This window comes from Palaemon carinicauda, chromosome 14 (genome assembly GCF_036898095.1).
Source record: "Palaemon carinicauda isolate YSFRI2023 chromosome 14, ASM3689809v2, whole genome shotgun sequence".
NCBI lineage: Eukaryota > Metazoa > Arthropoda > Malacostraca > Decapoda > Palaemonidae > Palaemon > Palaemon carinicauda.
In genome coordinates, this window is record NC_090738.1 from 20,898,001 (window position 1) to 20,906,044 (window position 8,044).

The following is an 8,044-nucleotide window of genomic DNA, read 5'->3' on the forward strand; positions in this document are numbered from 1 at the left end:
GGATGCAACCGGAGTTTGGAGAAGGTATGCATCAAACGCGCGAAGAGACCTGAGAAGACCAGTGCCGCCTCGGCTACGTACTCTTCTCAGACCTTGGTCCCAAGCCAGACATCTAAAGAAGTCTGTTCTTCTTCAGCCACCTCCCCCGTCGTTGACGATTCACTCAGACGCCTCAAAGGAGGGATGGGGAGGTCACTCTCATCGGAAAAAAGTCCAGGGGACTTGGTCCAAGCTATTCAGGACCTTTCATATAAACTTTCTAGAAGCTATGGCAGTGCTCCTTACCTTAAAGAAAGTCTCCCCGCGTCACTCGATCCACATAAGATTGGTGACAGACAGCGAGGTGGTTGTGAGATGCTTGAATCGACAAGGGTCGAGGTCACCACCTCTCAACCAAGTGATGTTAGCCATTTTCCGATTGGCGGAAAAGAAGAAGTGGTACCTGTCGGCAGTTCACCTTCAAGGAGTCCGCAATGTGACAGCGGACGCTCTATCCAGGTTCACACCGATAGAGTCGGAATGGTCCTTAGACGCAGGATCATTTTCCTTCATTCTGAATCAAGTCCCAGAACTGCAAATAGACCTCTTTGCGACGAAAGACAACAAGAAGTTGCCCCTGTACGTGTCCCCGTACGAGGACCCCTTAGCGGAAGCAGTGGATGCAATGTCCCTCGACTGGAACAGATGGTCCAGGATTTATCTGTTCCCTCCTCACAACCTTCTGTTGAGGGTCCTCAACAAACTGAGATCCTTCAAGGGGGTAGCGGCAATAGTGGCCCACAAGTGGGCGAACAGCATGTGGTTCCCCTTGGCGTTGGAACTACAGATGAAGTTCGTGCCGCTACCACATCCAGTTCTGACCCAGCGAGTCCAGAAGTCGACTGTCTGCGCTTCATTACAGAAAACCCAGACCCTGCAGCTCATGATTTTCTCGCCCTAGCGGTGAGAAAGCGCTTCGGGATTTCGAAAGCCAGCATAGACTTCCTAGAGGAATACAAGTGCAAATCGACTAGAAGGCAATATGAGTCATCTTGGAGAAAATGGGTGGCCTTTGTAAAGGCAAAGAATCCGCAGGAGATCTCAACAGATTTCTGCTTATCTTTCTTCATCCACCTCCATGGCCAAGGATTGGCAGCTAACACGATTTCAGTGTGTAAATCGGCTTTGATGAGACCCATTTTATTTGCCTTCCAGATCGACCTAGGTAACGAGATCTTTAATAAAGTTCCGAAAGCCTGCGCTAGGCTCAGACCTTCAGCATCTCCAAAGCCCATCTCATGGTCTTTAGACAAAGTTCTTCATTTCGCCTCCTTGTTGAGCAATGAAGAATGTGCGTTAAAGGATTTGACGCAAAAAGTTATTTTCCTATTTGCACTCGCGTCCGGGGCCAGGGTTAGTGAGATCGTAGCCCTCTCGAGAGAGGCAGGTCGTGTTCAGTTCCTGGATGGGGGGGAGCTGAACCTGTTTCCGGATCCTACGTTTCTCGCCAAGAATGAGTTACCCACCAACAGGTGGGGTCCCTGGAGAATCTGTCCTCTGAAAGAAGATGCATCTCTATGTCCAGTAGAATGCCTAAAGGTCTATCTTCGTAGAACTTCAGACTTCAAGGGTAGTCAACTATTCAGGGGAGAAACATCAGGCTCAAATTTATCTCTGAATCAACTCAGAGCGAAAATGACATATTTTATTCGCAGAGCGGATCCTGACAGTACACCCGCAGGTCACGATCCGAGGAAAGTTGCCTCATCCCTAAATTTCTTTAATTGTATGGATTTTGAACATCTCCGTTCATACACGGGCTGGAAGTCTTCCAGGGTGTTCTTTTGCCACTATGCGAAGCAAGTAGAGGAACTTAAGAGATCTGTGGTAGCAGTGGGTCGTGTAGTTAACCCTACTGTTTAACTCTGCGAGGAACAGTGGTCTTAATTGGGACGATTAAGTCCAGGGTGAGTGTGTAGGTACATACTGTACTACAAACTAAATGAGGGCACCAAGTGCCCATATAGACTGTTCCTTCCTTCAAAGGTGAACCTTGCATAAGTTCAGACATGTGTGCCAAGCGTTTCTAACGCTAATGTGATTGATTTGTAATACAGATTTTTGATACCTTGGTATCTCATTAAAGTGGTGTTTAATGGTTTTTCTTTCAGATAAACAAGTTCTGTTTACTATCATACTTATGCTTAAAGTTTTGGGTTACCCTCTTTTATATAAATATATATATTTGTTGTTAACCTGTCTGTTTATTATCTGTCAATAAACTTGTTCTTGAGAACCTTGCGTCTCTTTCACCTGTGTCAATTTATTGGTATAATTGAGCATTTTAATTCTATGTATCTTATCTGGGATAATTCTGATAGAATTGTTCTGTTTTGCAAGCTATGTTGCATTGGTTTATGTAAGTCCCCTAATGGGAGGACTCCGTCCCATAAAGGGACGAGGGCGGTTTTATTAGTTTCTTCCTATGCGGATATAAACCTTTGTCCAATACAAGTATTGTGCGGATGACTGGTCAATATATTGACGCAGTGGTTCTATACAAACTATGCTTTACTTAATATAGGGCGAGACCACTATATTAGCTTGCCTGGTATTCATACATAGATATATGTACTCTTCGAGACTTTCCAGAGTCTAGTAGGACTCTTCCCTGTAGGGGGCAGGAAGCTCTAACATAGTTTATAGTTAGTTGAAAAGATGTATAACGGTAACATCTTAGGTCTCTAGGTCTAATCGACCGGGAATAAATATCTCCGGGGAGTACGGCACGTTCTGAGAATCCACAGATACAGTAATGCTCTGGTACACTTCCATCAGGACGACATGGCTTGAGCCCAAAAAACGGATTTTGAGCGAAGCGAAAAATCTATTTTTGGGTGAGATAGCCATGTCGTCCTGATGGACCCGCCCTTGCCTTTCTAAGAAAGGGCTGTAGGACCCCTCCCTACATACAGTATCTGTAGCACCTCGTGTACGCTACAAGGAATACAGATGGCGCCAGGATTGGCGCCAGGCACGCATACGAATCGGGGGATAGGGAAGCCTTGGGAGCGGCTCCCCTTTTTCTTTCCCGAATTCGTATCTCGTCAATCTCCCTCCTACGAGACGAATCTCTGTTCAGGTCGTAGATTGCCATGTGACGTGTCTAGAATACGTCCTCTGATATGTCGCGATATCCCTTTCACGAGGGATACTCGCTCCAGGAGTTAGAATTCTGGTACCTTAAGGTAAATTCTCTGGGAATATCGCCGTAGTTGTAATATACCCTAGGAAGCTACCCTATAGGAACTTCCATCAGGACGACATGGCTATCTCACCCAAAAATAGATTTTTCGCTTCGCTCAAAATCCGTTATATACATTACTAAGCTACAACCCTAGTTGAAAAATCAAGATGTTATAAGCCAAAGGGTTCAAACAGGGAAAAATAACCCAGTGATGAAAGGAAATAAATAAACGATGTGAGAAATAATGAACAATTAAAATAAGATATTTTAAAAACGGTAACATCAGAATATATATTATTATTATTATTACTAGCCAAGCTACAACCCTAGTTGGAAAAGCACAGTGAGGAAAGGAAATAAGGAAATAAATAAATGATGAGTACAAATTAACAATAAATCATTCTAAAAACAGTAACAACGTCGAAACAGATACGTCATATATAAACTATTAACAACGTCAACAACAGATATGTCATATATAAACTATAAAAAGACTCATGTCAGCCTGGTCAACATAAAAACATTTGCTCCAAATTTGAACTTTTGAAGTTCTACTGACTCAACTACCCGATTAGGAAGATCATTCCACAACTTGGTAATAGCTGGAATAAAACTTCTAGAATACTGTGTGGTATTGAGCCTCATGATGGAGAAGGCCTGACTATTATAATTAACTGCCTGCCTAGTATTACGAACAGGATAGAATTGTCCAGGGAGATCTGAATGTAAAGGATGGTCAGAGTTATGAAAAATCTTAGGCAACATGCATAATGAACTAATTGAACGACGGTGCCAAAGATTAATATCTAGATGAGGAATAAGAAATTTAATACACCGTAAGTTTCTGTCCAACAAATTAAGATGAGAGTTAGCAGCTGAACACCATACAGAAGAACAATACTCAAAACAAGGTAGAATGAAAGAATTAAAACACTTCTTCAGAATAGATTGATCACCGAAAATCTTAAAAGACTTCCACAAGACACAGACCTAATGTGTTTCCCTAAAGTAAATTTGCTGTCGAGAATCACACCTAAATTTTAAAAAAGTCATACAAATTTAAAGAAACATTATCAATACTGAGATCCGGATGTTGAGGAGCCACCGTCCTTGACCTACTTATAATCATACTTTGAGTTTTGTTAGGATTCAACTTCATACCCCATAATTTGCACCATGCACTAAATTTAGCTAAATCTTTATTAAGGGATTCACCCACCCCATATCTACATTCAGGGGATGGAATTGATGCAAAGAGAGTAGCATCATCTGCATATGCAACAAGCTTGTTTTCTAGGCCAAACCACATGTCATGTGTATATAGTATGAAAAGTAATGGGCCAAGAACAATACCCTGTGGAACACCGGATATCACATTCCTATACTCACTATGGTGCCCATCAACAACAACTCTTTGATATCTATTACTTAAAACATCAATAATAATGCTAAGAAACGACCCACCCACTCCCAACTGTTTGAGTTTGAAAACAAGTGCCTCATGATTAACACGGTCAACGGCAGCACTAAAATCAAGGCCAATCATACGAACTTCCTGACCACAATCAAGGGATTTCTGTACAGCATTGGAGATTGTAAGAAGAGCATCACACGCTGCAAGGCCTTTACGAAAACCAAATTGCAAACTAGGGAATAGATGATTACCTTCAGCAAACCTATTAAGACGTTTTGCCAGAAGACATTCAAAAACTTTAGATAATATGGGAGTTATGGAAATTGGGCGGTAATCAGTGGGACTTAAGTTACCACAAACACAATTACATAGAGGAGTATCATTACCAATTCTCAAATAAATGCATCAATAATAATTCTAAGAAGCGACCCACCCACTCCCAACTGTTTGAGTTTGAAAACAAGTGCCTCATGATTAACACGGTCAAAGGCAGTACTAAAATCAAGGCCAATCATACGAACTTCCTAACCACAATCAAGGGATTTCTGTACAGCATTGGCGATTGCAAAAAGAGCATCACATGCTCCAAGGCCTTTACGAAAACCAAATTGCAAACTAGGGAATAGATGATTACCTTCAGCAAACCTATTAAGACGTTTTGCCGGAAGACGTTCAAAAACTTTAGATAATATGGGAGTTATGGAAATTGGGCGGTAATCAGTTGGAATTGAGCTACCACAGACACACTTACATAGAGGAGTAACATTACCAATTCTCCAATAAGTGCTAAAAGCTCCTCTTCTTGCTAACTTGCGCAAAATAACAGATAACTTTGGAGCTAAAATAATCTGCTGTCTTTATAAAAAACAAAGGAAAAATACCATTTGGGTCTACACCTCCATAAGCATCAAGGTCCATCAACTGAGCTTTAAATTCACGAGATCCAAAAGCTAAACTAGTTAGTTTAGCCTCAGGAAAACAGGAATGAGGGAGTTCAAGTTTTTCATTACTCTGTTTACTGTCAAAAACATCAGCCAAAAGGGTTGCCTTTTCATTTGGATAGTGAGTGACTGAGCCATCTGGTTTAAGTATAAGAGGAACTGTTGCATCTACACCAAAGAGTGCAGATTTAAGGGTAGAGCACCATTTATGTTCCTGAGTTGTACCAGAAAGGGTTTCTTTTATGGTTAAATTGTACTCCTTTTCAGTTGAGGCATAAACTCTCTTAGCGAAAGCTCGAAGCCGAGTATAGTTATTCCAGGTCAAATCTGATATGTTACCCTTCCAAAGATAATAGGCCTCCTGCATCTCCAAATAAGCACGTCTATAATCATCATTGAACCACGGTTTGTCCTTCACTCGGTACCTTAGCACTTGAGAAGGGATACGCCTATCAATTATGCTGATTAGATTCTCATTCAAAGGGACAACAGGATCTACACTACTATATAATTGTAACCAATTCAAGCAAAAAGGATCAGGCAAAATCCCATTCCAGTTTGCTGGGATTTCATATAAATTTTACAAGAGTATGATATATCAGGGACAGGCTGCTCAGTCTTCACTACTAATGAAATCAAGGCATGATCAGATGTCCCGACTGGAGAACCAACCTTACTAGTTATAACGCCAGGGGAGTCAGTGTATACGAGGTCCAAGCAATTAACAGACCTATGAGTAGCTTCATTTATGATTTGCTCACAGCCTGATTCAGAGGCAAAGTATAAAGCTCTTAAGCCATGGCGATCGGTAGGAGAGAGAACTTAACCACTCCCTAAGGTGAGCATTGAAATCACCAACAAAGACAAAAGAAGCCTTTCTATCGTCTTGTATCTTAGCCATAATGGTAAGAAGACAATCGAAGATAGAATCATTCATGTCTGGATTCCGGTAGATCGAACACAAATAAAAGTTATCATGCCTGCCACAAACTTTTATTACCTGAATCTCATGACATCCACATTGATAGCAGGACTTAATGAGAAGCAGGGTACTCAGTCCTAATATAGACCGCCATTCCCCTGGCCCTAGGGATGGCACCACGTTTCAACATTATTGGCTTCTTAAAACCAGTTATAAGGAGCTCAGATGAGTGTATCATATTAGAAACCAAAGTTACTGAGCACAAAAGAATATCATACTGTCCGGATGCAACTGTAAGGTCTCGAATATTTGCAAGAAGACCATGAATTTTGCAATACAGAAGACGACATTGACGAAATCTAGGACGTACTGGTCCCGGATTTCGCTCAATCTCTCCAGACAGCATAAGAATTAATAGAAATAAAAAAAGAGACATCATACTTAAAAACTAGATTAACAAGAATTATAACAAAAATAGTATGTACAGAATTATAAATAAAGTGATTGATGAAACCCATAGACTATAGTAAAATGTCGGGAAAATTGGTCAACATGGAGGAGCTGATACACCATGCAAGGCTAAATACCCTCCAGGATAGCCACTTCAACTGAAGGGAGGACAGTAAGGATGGTTTCGAGAAGAAAAAGAATCATAACAACCTCATGATAAACCACCGGGCATCCATGGCCCTTCTATTAAACCTACCCAATATACCATTGAAAAAAAAACACAAGAGGAAGAAAAAAAAATAAGATAGAATAGTGTGCCCGTGTACCCTCAAGCAAGAGAACTCTAACCCAAGACAGTGGAAGACCATGGTACAAAGGCTATGGCACTACCCAAGACTAGAGAACACTGGTTTAATTTTGGAGTGTCCTCCTAGAAAAGCTGCTTACCATAGCTAAAGAGTCTCTTCTACCCTTACCAATAGGAAAGTACACTGAACAATTGCAGTACAGTAATTAACCCCTTGGGTGAAAAAGTGTTTAGTAGCTCATTGTTGTCAGGTGTATGAGGAAAGACGAGAATATGTAAAGAATACGCCAGACTATTCTATGTATATTTCATATATAAATTACAAAAAGAGACTTATGTTAGCTTGTTCACCAATTCTACTGCCGTCGGGAAATTGATCAAGAAATTTAAAGACACAGGCAGTGTATTAGACAAACCATATTGGAACTATTATTTATCAAAATTATGTTTAAGTGAAATTGTGTTATTTTAAAAGTATGTGTTAATCTCCTGTAGAAACCCTGTATTCAATATATATATATATATATATATATATATATATATATATATATATATATATATATATATATATATATATATATATATATATATATACATACATATATATATATATATATATATATATATATATATATATATATATATATATATATGTATGTATATATATATATATATATATATATATATATATATATATATATATATATATATATATATATACATCTTTTCGGTCACGCTCATCTCTCGCAGTGCCTTGGTAGGGGGAGAGGGAGTAGTTACACCC